Source organism: Apodemus sylvaticus, chromosome 15 (genome assembly GCF_947179515.1).
Source record: "Apodemus sylvaticus chromosome 15, mApoSyl1.1, whole genome shotgun sequence".
NCBI lineage: Eukaryota > Metazoa > Chordata > Mammalia > Rodentia > Muridae > Apodemus > Apodemus sylvaticus.
Genome location: NC_067486.1, coordinates 21,693,580 through 21,706,256, shown reverse-complemented (window position 1 = coordinate 21,706,256; position 12,677 = coordinate 21,693,580).

The following is a 12,677-nucleotide window of genomic DNA, read 5'->3' as shown; positions in this document are numbered from 1 at the left end:
AGAAATAAAAAAAAAGTCCCTAAGCTTGTTGACTTTCAGGGCCGCAAAGAGATGCTTTGCTGTATTAATGTAATTAAATGTGTACGGGAGTTTGACCTGCATGTAGGTCTCTGCCCTGCGGGTGTGCTTGATGCCTGTGAAGGTCAGAAGAGGACATTTATCTGATCCCTCGGAACTGGAGATTCAGAGAATCATGAGTCACCATGTGAATGGTGGGAACCAAATATGTCTCTGGAAGAGTACCCGTTGAGTTTAACTGCTGAGACATCTCTTCAGGCCAGCGTCTTCCTCTTAAGGCTTACTTTAAATAGTTGACTTTTAGGATAGCTTGAAATCCTAAGCACATAAAATTTTAATAGAAAACTGCTGGGCAGTGGTAGCTCACACCTTCAATCCCAGCACTTAGGAAGCAGAGGAAGGAAGGTGGATGCCTGTGAATTTGAGGACAGCCTGGTCTAAAGAGAGTTCCAGGACTACACAGGGAAACTCTGTCTTGAAAAACCAAACCAACCAACCAACCAACCAAACAAACAAACAAAACTTTATTTAAAAAGGTTCAAGCACACCTGCCGTGTGTGAGCTCTCAGTGCATCAGGAATATCTCAGCCTACAAACACTGAAATCTTGCAGTCATACTTTACAAATACATCCATTACAAAGGGCACATCCCCATAACACTTCCCAAACCTGGGTTTTCTATGGTAATTCTTTGAATTTCATAATGACCTCAGGTCATTGAAACACCCTACCTTCACAAAGAACTATTTATTAGCCAGATCACATCCTGAAAAGCAAGACTGCGACTGCATGCTGTTATGACACTGGTGGACTAGAAGTAAGTCAGTGTCTGGAATCTCCCTGTGGTAAAGCAAGCAAGGCTCTGCAGAACATTTTTTTTAATTTTATTTTTTTATTATAATTTTTTATTTTCTATATTCTTTGTTTACATTCCAAATGATTTTCCCTTTCCCGGTTCCCCACTTCCCATAAGTTCCCTAAGCCCTTTTCTGTCTGCCCATTCTCCTATCAACCCCTTCCTACTTCTCTGTCCTGGTGCTCCCCTACAATGCTGGAACAAGCCTTTTCAGGACCAGGGACCTCTCCTTCCTTCTTCTTGGGAGTCATTTGATAAATGAATTGTGTCTTGGGTATTTTAGACTCCAGACAGCCAAATAACCCTATTAAAAAATGGGGTACAGAGATAAACAAAGAATTTTCACCTGAAGAATTTAAAATGGCTGAGAAACACCTTAAAAAATGTTCAACATCATTAATCATTAGGGAAATGCAAATCAAAACAACCCTGAGATTTCACCTTACACCACTCAGAATGTCTAAGATTAAAAACTCAGGAGACAGTAGGTGTTGGTGAAGATGTGGAGAAAGCAACACTCCTCTACTGCTGGTGGAAATGCAAGTTGGTACAAACACTCTTGAAATCAGTCTGGCTATTCCTCAGAAAACTAGGCATAACACTTCCGGAGGACCCTGTTATACCACTCATGCTCCACTATATTCATAGCAGCCTTATTTATAATAGCCAGAAGCTGGAAAGAACCCAGATGTCCCTCAATGGAGAAATGGATATAGAAATTGTGGTATATTTACACAATGGAATCCTTCTCAGCAATTAAAAACAATGAATTCATGAAATTCTTAGGCAAATGGTTGCATCTAGAAAATATCATCCTAAGTGAGGTAACCCAATCACAAAAGAATACACATGGAATGCAATCACTGATAAGTGGATATTAGCTCTACAGAACATTTTATTGTGCTTATAAAGGATTGTGTCATCTCTTGCTCTGAACATCATCTTCTATCTCATAGAATCTTTATAAGAAATCTCATAGATTCCAAGTGACTGTGAATTACCAGTTTCACCATGTACTCACTGCAAAACACCCACTGCTCTGTAGGCACTGTCTGAGCCCTATGAGAACTGAGCAAACACACCCATTACTGAACAAGGAGAATTTAATATAAAGAATTACTAACCAAGTGTTAAACTGTGGACTGGGCAACTGAGGATGTACGAAAAGAAAATGCTAGTGCATTGGAGGTAGGTAATATCGGAAACAGGCCATTCTGATTGAAAGAACAAAACTGAATAGTAGCAATATTGTCCTCCAGAACTGAGACTCTTCAAGGAGGGGTTGCAGGCTTGGATTATCAGTGAATGTAGCTGACTCTGTCCCTGGGAGAGGCTTTGAAAGTCTGAGAAGATGTAACCCTGGAGGACAGGTGTGTGTTGGGAGGGGCGGAGTGCTTGTCTTAAAGGGATACTTAAAAGATTTCCTCACCTTAGCTGCTCCTGTGTAGGGAAAAACTACAATTGTCAGGATAATGCTTGGCCCAGATGATTCCCAGGAACCTACTCAAGCAAAAGGAAGCCAGCAGGGAAGGAGCAGGAAGGGGCAAGTCCTGTCTCCTCCTCCATTCTTACCAGAAGAACCTCACTGGGAGTCAAGTAACAAGACAGAAGAGAGGTTGGCTGAGCAGCAGGTTCAGTTACTGCAAGGCAATTACGGGAGAGTAGTCTGAACAAGAGACAATAGCATCGAAACTGGCACAACCGTCTACAGAAAATTCTCTTGAAATGACTGAAAATTGGTTTAAGATTACAGTGATACCTCGGTAAATGTCTAAACCACCTTTATGATTTAGTAGCTTACAAAGATGTCATATAGCCCAGTGGAACCTCAAAGTTTTAATAGAAAAAAATAAAAACTGAGAATTCAGATACAAAACTCTGTTCACACTATGATAAAAAAAGATACATACGTGATGCATATTCGGGTGTCTGGTTTTGATTTTTTTTGAACACCATTCAATCAGACCATGGTTCCTAAGGGAGAAAATAAGTGAGGTAACAGCCTGGAGAAATGTCTCCCCTACATGGTACTTCTGCACAAGCAGAGAGTCATGAGTCTGGATGCCTGCACTCACCTGAAGAGTGTCAAAGCAGCACAACCCTAGAAGCCTAATGCTGGAGAGGAAGGAACAGGCAGATCCGTGGGCCTTTCAGACTACTCCAACCAAATGGCAACTTCAGAATCAGCGAGAGACCCTGCTTCAAAACAATATGGAGGAGAAGGATTGAATGGGATGCCTAATGTTAACTTCTGTACCCTATAAACCACACACACACACACACACACACACACACACACACACACACACACACACGCATGCATACAACCACATAAACCAATCGCACAAAGGCAACTGGAGGTCGTCATGATAAGCTAACTAGGTCAGACCCAGGAAGACAAATATTGTATCTTTTCACCCACAAGTGGATCCTAGATTTCATATATGTGTCCGTGACCTGAAAGACATGAAATATCTGGGAACAAAGGGTTTAATTGGAGGGGGAATGGCGAGAAAGGGCAGGTGTGGGGAAGATATGGGCAAAATCCTTTGAATATGTGTTTGGAAATGTCCTATCAACTCAATTCTCTGTGTAACAAACATTCATCAACAAAAAGGGAGATAATGTTTTACTCAGTGGATTGTTTGAAATAAAAGGAGTAACAATGTCTAGTATTGAAATGACATCAAGAAAATTTTCATCCATATATATCACAGGTGGGAATCTGAAATCAGGTAGATAATGTGACAGCATGTGTCAACATTTACACTGTGCTCACCAAGGAAAACATTCAACTGGGCCTGACTCACAGTTTCAGAGATTTAATCCACTGAAATCATGGCAGGAAGCATGGTGGCATGTAGGCAGACATAGTGCTAGAAAAAGAGCTTTGAGTTCCACATCTTGATCCATAGGCAGCAGGAAAACAACTGTCTGCCACTAAACTTGGTCTTGACTATCTGAGACATACAGTGACACATTTCCTCCAGCAAGACCATAGCTACTCCAACAAGGCCACACCTTCTAATAGTGCCACTCCCTTTGGGCCAGTCAGACACTCGAGTGTATGGGAGCTGTTCCTATTCAAGCACTCACAGGAACTAAGTAGGTTAAAAGTCAAATTCAACATCCTTATAAACAATAGACCAGTGCAATCCATCCCCCAACTCATCTCCTCTGTGTGAGACATTTAAACACTTATATATCACGAGCATTTGCGTTCAATTGGCGCTAAGCTTGTATGAGTCTAGACAATCTTAGGATTGACTCATTTGCTCCATAGTTCCACCTTCTCCTGCATACTCAAGAGAGGTCTTCCCATGACACCCTGACCTCTCTATATTTTATCTTATTTCATGGCAGTCCATAGACATCACCACCTCTCAACAGCCTATTAAATATCAACATGGATATTTCTTCTGTTATCCATTTTGTTCAGTAAAATCAACTCTCTTACAGGAAATCAATTCATCTAGGAGTTATGGAAAGAAATATATTTGATTAATTTACTAATTACTTAAAAGTATCTCCCAGAAGGGCTGAGTGGTAGAATGTTGAGCCTTTGCAATGATCTGGGTTAAACCCAGTGCAAAGACAAGGAAAAGAAATAGGTGCAAGAACTTCATTTTGTAGCATTGATGGATATATAAGCTCTGAGCTGGGAATATAGGTCACTGGGAAGAACATACTTAACATACAGAAGGTCCTAGTTTTTATCTCCATCATAAAATGTATGATATATATATATATATATATATATATATATATATATATCAAGAATATAGAAATACGGTAATGTTTTTAGCAATATTTATATTCATATATATGCCCTATATATGAAATATATATATATATACACATATATACATACACACACATACATATGCCCTGCATATGGTACTTATAGGTATATGAACATATATATGTATGTGATCAACTACTTGTAATTATATAGACCAAAATCTGAAATTTTCATATAAAATAATGGTCTCTGTGAAAGATTGTGGTATAAGAAAAAAGGAAAAGGGGCTTTGACATTTTACTCAAACATATATATATATATATATATATATATATATATATATATATACACATGAAATGTTGCTATGAGCATAGATTTGTAGACTTTTCATGAGATTAAAAACAAGGAAAAATGATGTAAATAGTCCAGGAAACTAAATGTGATTTTAAAATCATTTTTAAAAATAGAGATGCTGAACGACATATATGTATTAACTCATATAATTATTACAAAAACCCTAAAGGGCAATTATTATAATACAAGGTCAGACTCTAATGCAAAAAAAAAAAAAGAATTACAGAACTCTCAGAAAATGAAACATTGTCTGGTTAACAGAACTTAGGATGGAAATAGGAGGGGAAGGGGCTATGAAGATGAGATACGAGGAAATACAAGGCGTTCATTCGCCAGTTACTGCATGGAAAACAAGACACCGCAAGAGTGATGGCAGGCAACACTGGCTTCTGTGCCAAACTGTACATTAGAAGACAAGGAAAAGTTGAGATTTTTCATACACTTCTGTGGGGTGCTAGCCCAAGCCCCCAATATTCCTTGGCCAAATGGTTGAGTTATTCCTCTGTCTTTTCAACAAACCCAAGTGGTACATGGTGGGTGACTTGAAGAGGGCTTGGTTCTAAATTACACAACTTTCATTTTAAAACTATGTCCTTGACACACAAAAATAATGGCATATTAGATAACATCAGTTAGTCCTTATCTTCTAGAAAAAGAACAAGGAGGAAGAAGAGGTGGAGGAGGAGGAAGAAATCCAATTGGTGCAACACTGGGAAACAATGCTTGAGGATTTTAGGGACTTTGGAACTGATCATAGAAACATATGGGCATGTTTCTGACTAAGAGCTGATGTCTTTTTTTTTCCTCTATGTTTCCTTTTGTGAGCTTATATGTCTGGTCATTTAGTGATTTTAATACTGTAGTTAAGGTCAACCTACCTGAGTGAACATAAGTTAAATTTTATTTAGAAGAACACAGGCTCAACTAGAACAGTACAGGAGAAAATACAACAGATTGCTCGCACTAGAGTGAAATGATTCCTCCTGCTAGACCTTCTGACTGAACACTTGCCTTATCCCAGCACACTGTGCCATGGATCAGAGTTTATTTTCTTTATAGATTCTTCATAGCAGGAAGGAGAGATTTACATTACTAGGTTTCCCATTTGATGCCTACTAAAATATTGCACCACTTATCTTCTGAAAGCTAATATGAAATTGTGTCTGTGATCATCCTGCCAACTTTAAGGCTTAAATTGCGATGTAAAGGAGATTGGTCCTTCTAGCTATAATATTCTAATTAAAACACTTTGCCTGCACCCATAAGCGAACTCTGAAAATATCCTTGCAGTCGACCAGTAGGTGTGACATTCCTGAGAAAGTAGGATGCCAATGGTCTTAAGACTCCTGGTGGTTTTTCTGCTTGAGAGAGTGAAGTGTATTGGTTTTGACACGGGATTAAACCTGAGCATGTATGATTACAACTGTCCACACGATAAAGCTTGGCTTTCACATTTCAAAGTGTCTACAGAGCAGAAAACTGCTCTTTTACAAAGAGAAGTGGGGAGAAATGAAAAATAAAGTATCACATCTCATTTGTAGACTTTGTTCCTTTCTTTGAAAGCACCTGAAAGAGTAGGTCATGCTGTTCTATTAAAGCAGATTCCCTTTCACACAGAGGCGAGCGTGTGATTTAAGAGCCTGCTCATCATGGTCGCCATGCCTTTTATGCTGCAAGCTATTGAAATATGAATACACCACTAATTCTTTGCAACTACTAGACTATAAATCAAACATGCCACTTAGTAGATGACCCTTATTCTTCACTTCTGTTCTTTACCAAAGATTACCAGGTATCTGTGGGAATGACAGGAAATCAGAAAATTGTAAGCAAAACGCTTTAACCTCTCATTGCCCCGAAGGCAATATGTGTGTTTGGAGCTGTCTTTGTAATGAAACAAACAACTAGTCAAAAGGTGAACATTTTAGTCAAACAATTTTTATGCAGTTTATATGTTCCTTATTTTAAAGTTGTTTTATATTCAAAAGTTCATTAAGAAATGCAATTTTGGGCAGAAGAGATGGCTCAGTGTGTAAATGTGCTTATCACCATGCAGTGAGACCTGTGTTTGAACATAAAATGCACATGGTAGGAGAGAACTGATTCAAAGCCAACACACACAGAGAGAGAGAGAGAGAGAGAGAGAGAGAGAGAGAGAGAGAGAGAGAGAGAGAGAGAGAGAGAGAGACATACAGACACAAACAGACACAGACATATTCAGACACATAGTCAAACACAGACACAAATACACAAAGACAAACACACACAGACATACAGACCCAGACACACATGTATAGACACAAACAAACAGATACAAGCAGACACACAGACACACAGACACAAACAGAAACACAGACACACAAGCACACACAGACATACAGACACACATATACATACAGACACAGACAGACACAAACAGAAACACAGACACACAGAGACACAAACAGAAACACACAGACACATGCAGACACACACAATATTTTTAGTGTATGTATAATATATTTTCTAATTAAAGGAAGTGCAATTATCTTCCAAAGTGATAAACTGTTAAGAAAATTTTTCTTGAGGAAAAAATTAAGTTCAGACATATCTTTAAAAATATATTAATCCAGCCCAACAATAATAAGATTTCTTATGCACTAGATATCTGCTATGTCATATCTTCCCAGAATACAATATGTCTGGATGGGTAGCAGTGAAAATATGCTGGCTTTCATTAGAACCTAGCCATTGTTGTTAACAAAGATCAATTTCAGAAGCAAGGACCTCTGTGTATTGTTGAACAATGTCATTCATGTCAGGGTCAAGATAAATTTCACTGACACCAGTGGACAGATGGACTTTTAGAAAAAAAAAATTCAAGGTAAAAAAGAATTCAAGCACCTCTAAGTGAACCTGAACTATGATCTTGAAAGTAGTAAAGACAGAAGGGATTGCCTACTGTCCAAGGAGCAACAAAGGAGGAAGATTCAACAAAAAGAAAGTGTATGATACTCTTTCTTGTTTCTCTAAAACTCTACTGGACGTCAATCTCTGGGTAACTCAGCATCTTTACTCCCAAACATGATCTTCTGCTTCTGACTCCTCTTTCAACAAAACACACCATTATCTTTTTACTGTTCCAAGGCAAAAAATCTGCATCTGATGAGTCCTGTCTTTTCTTTGACTCTCATCCTATCACTAAGCTACATCTATATTTTAAAGATTGCATTTTATTCCTCAAAAAGATCTTTGCTGATTACACAAGATTTGAATATCCAAGTCCAGATGCTGTGTATACATGCTAACAGTGTAACCGTGCAGATCATCATAGGTCTCTTAAGTAAAGCCTAGTGATAAGTAACTAAGTCATTGTGAATGCTGTTTTCAAACGGGATTAATGTATTTCTTGTGGGACTCTGGTTAGTTCCCTTGAGAGTCTGTTATTCGGCACAGAGCAAACCCAGAAAAAGGTTATCTTGGCTGTCTATCTCATCTTGTGATTCCTTCTACCCACACTTTCTCCCATCATGGCAAGATTGTATCCATCATGATATAGGTGGAAGGGTCTCACAAGACAGAACTACGCTATCAGACACCTAGATATTATTAGTTAAACAAGTACTTTTTTGTTTAACTAATCACACAGCATCGAGTATTTTCATATGGCAACAAAAATAGACCAACTATAACTGCAGTTTTGACTGAGAGAAGATTTCACACAAATAAAAACTATATAGAGGAAGAACCAGTCTGGAAGTTGAGAGAACTGAAAGAATAGCACAAAGAGAAGTCAACTGTCATTCTCAGAGTTTGAGGAAACCAAAACATATGGTATAGCTAGACCCAGAAATATGCTGGCTTCAATTCCTCATGGGAAAAGAAAACATGTTGGGCAATTCCTATGCTGTAAACATTGTACCACCAGTAATTTCAAGACACAGCTTCTCACTAAACCAAAGTTGGGGAAAGATGTACACATTCAGGTCTTATGAGTGGGCACAACCAAAGTCGTATGTCAAGTCTAGTTTAGAGATATGTCCAGAAGGTATCATCTTCCAGAGATGCTGCCTGAGCAGAGGAGTTGTTAGAAGAGAAAACATTCATTCATTTCTACAATTCTCCCATTTTCTGTGGTCTCTTTGGTGGGTCTCTTCAGCCAAAGCTTCCCAAACTTGTACTGAGCCCAACAAACACAGCACCCAAAGTTCAGATCTCCTGAGAGAAAAGCTAAAGGACAAGGAAGACATCCACAGGCAGATAAGTCAAAGACAGACACCTCAGGCTCATGACACAATCCTGCCTCTGTTGCCATTCTGAGAGAATGGTGATCACCGAGAGGTGGCATTCATTAAGCATTGATAAATATTTTACAGAATCAATGAATGATTTATTAGCAAATGTAGTGTCAGCATTTAATAATCAGGGAAACCGTGTTGCTTTGTGTATATACGACTTTCTATCAGACCCACATTTATTGATGTAGTGGCACTTGAACTTAGCAAAAGCATGTGTAAATGTACTGTGTGGTTTGTTGATTTGAAATACTTTGAATGTGTACTTTGAATGGGATCCCATGATCCCAGGCCATGCATTTTGTTTAGAAATACTGAAGGTTTTTGTCTAATTTAATAACTCATAATTAAAAAACTTCCAAAAGCTTAATCATCAATATTGTAAGAATTATCATAAATCTGATGTGTCCTATGAGTCTCTCTTTCCGTCTGAGCATTGACTCTAGCTTTCAACTTCAAATCCTTGACTTAAAATATTTGCCTCTATTGGTAGTTTGTGACTATACACAAATTATTTGATTTCCCACCTGTTCCTTGTCTGGCCAACCTACTATTTCTAGCCACATCCATGAGACTCATTCGCTCACAGGACTTAGGTGCATAAACTTCCTGTGGACTTTGCAGTGTTTCTTCTTCATATGACTGCCTTTGTTCAGAATCTTTTAGTTTGATTCATAAAACAGGTCTAAGATAAGCAAATCCATCAGTTAAAGATTAGGGACAGATTTTTTGTCACAAAATTTACAATGGGAAAAGAATTCCACATGAAATTAGTCACCTTTGACTTGTTTAAAGATTGCAAAGCTTTCTAGACAGCGATTACAAGGGTCAGGAAATGACCAGGAGCTTAATAGAATCAAAAAAGGAAAGACTTAAAAGTGTGTGTGTGTGTGTGTGTGTGTGTGTGTGTGTGTGTGCATGTAACATGCAGGTATGTATATTTAGGGGTGGGGGGTGTGGAGGGGGCCACAGGGAAGTGTTAATCCAGACTCGAACCAAAGTAAAACTCCTGTGCTGGGGCAAGAACTCTGTCTCTATGTTATGCTTGGGGCACAGTAAATTCTTTATGCAGTACTGAGTTTTTCTTGGTCAAACACCAAGAGGTTGGGGTGGGGTGGGAAGTAACCTTATCCTATATCTTGAGCTGTTAGAAAGCAGGTTAATATTTTGCCTAAGTCTTGGTAGCAGATGTTGAAGGCTAGTCAGGAGAAGAATTAAGGCTGCCTTGCTAATGAGAGCAGTGACTTCCAGGCCAGCCTGAGCTGCGCCCAGGGCATAAGCTCTCTGGAAGAAGGGACTGTATTTACTGCACTTTGAACTACTTCATGTGAATTATTCTCCAATTTGACTGCCACTTGAGAGTGAGCCGTGCGGTGGGTGAGGTCTTCCTCATATGCAAGCAATAAAATGATGCATTATTACCTTTAGAGAATTTTAAAATGCTTGCTTGTTATTATGACAATGTGTTGGCGATTTTAAACAGCATCCGTGGTAAAAAATAAAATCCATTCTCTTTCCCCAGTTCTATGGATGACCTTAATTCTAAATAATTTCCCTAGCTATTGTAAAATGTTAACAGGAACTAGTAACATTTCTATTTGCCCGATTTTATTACTCATCTCTTACAAATATTGTATTTTTACAGGGAAGTTAATCTGGGCAATGGACAGTCATCCAGCTGGCCTTTGATACTTGCGGACTCAGCAATTATTTTCATTTTTAAATAGCTTGAGATAGTTTGAAGCACAGTTGAGCTTACTCCAAGTACTGTGTGTGGCTTACACTGTTTATTCAAGAAGCAAATTCAGAGTATATCATAACTCCACGGATCAGGGACATCAGGGATTTCATTCTGTGCTGCCAATTAATGTTGGAAACAAACAAAAAAAAAGGACACCATGCAAACCACATAGTGTTTTTACTTGCTTAGTATGAATTGTAGTTCATCCATATTAAAGAGTTTGTTTAAAATTTAAATGTATTCTTTTTTAAATTAGTAATCATTTAAAACAACAAATCTAGAAAACAAAACATCTTACCAGAGTCATCACTTAGCTACTGCCTCATTTATACATTTTTGAAGACATTATCATTTTATGAAAGCTACATTATATTAGAAAATTATTTGTAGGAGACAAGAGAATTAATGGCCAGCTAACAAAATCCAAGCTGTTAAATAACAGTAAAAATCAAAATAGAAGCAACTGGATTGCATGTTATCCCTCGCCGAGTTTATTATTTATTTTCCTCTTTTTTTTCCAGATCGTCACGACATTCAACAATCTGTGACCAAATTTCTCTGTTTACTCTTTTCCTGCTATTATCACTCTGAGCCTTTTTTTCACCTGATAACTGTTACTGAAAAAATAATTTTGATTTATCAGAAGCTGCGATTGAAGTTGAGAGAGATAGAGGGTGCAATGGACAAGAAGAAAGAAAGAGGAAAACACAAGGGAGCAGATACAAAAGCTGACCAGAGAGAAGGGGGGAGCAGAGAAAAGGGGGAGACAGACAGAGAACTGGACCGAGCCTTAACAGTCAAGAGCAACATAAATCCCAGGCACTGAGGTCTTCTGACTTCATTTGCCAGATGAATGTTTTCAGCAGTTTCCCTATGAGCATCATTATGTATCTAGAGAAGGTAAAGTCACTCAGTCTTTCTTGAAATTTTCCTACAGCAGTTATTGCATGGGTCATAATTTTCAGCACCTAGTGTATTAACAATATAACAATAAAATAGAGTATAAATTAAATGAGAAAAGCTGAAGTTTTTCAAGTTATCCCACATTATAGTGTGCATATGCTCCTGAGAAAATCTAAATAAATTAACAACCCTATAGAAAACAGACAAAAGATGTAAAAAGAGAAACCTGAGACAGATTTTGTTTTTAAATTCACAATAAGAACACAACACACAGGAGAGTGGCAGAAGCAGAAAGCTGGTCAGCATACCCTAACTCAGGGACCACAAAATATAGGCTCCACTATGCTTTGTTGGCAGAAATATAGAGTGACGGAATCCCCACAAAGGCATTTGGAAATAACCAGCTTAATTAAGGTACTGTACTGGCTGGTTTTGTGTGTCAACTTGACACAGGCTGGAGTTATCACAGAGAAAGGAGCTTCGGATGGGGAAGTGCCTCCATGAGATCCAGCTGTGGGGGATTTTCTCAATTAGTGATCAAGTGTGGAGGGCCCCTTGTGGGTGGTGCCATTCCTGAGCTGGTGTTCTTGGGTTCTATAAGAGAGTAAGATGAGCAAGCCAGGGGAAGCAAGCCAGTAAGAAACATCCCTCCATGACCTCTGCATCAGCTCATGCTTCCAACCCTACTTGAGTTCCAGTCCTGACTTCCTTTAGTGATGAACTGCAACATGGAAGTGTAAGCTCAATAAACCCTTTCCTCCCCAACTTATTTCTTGGTCATGATGTTTG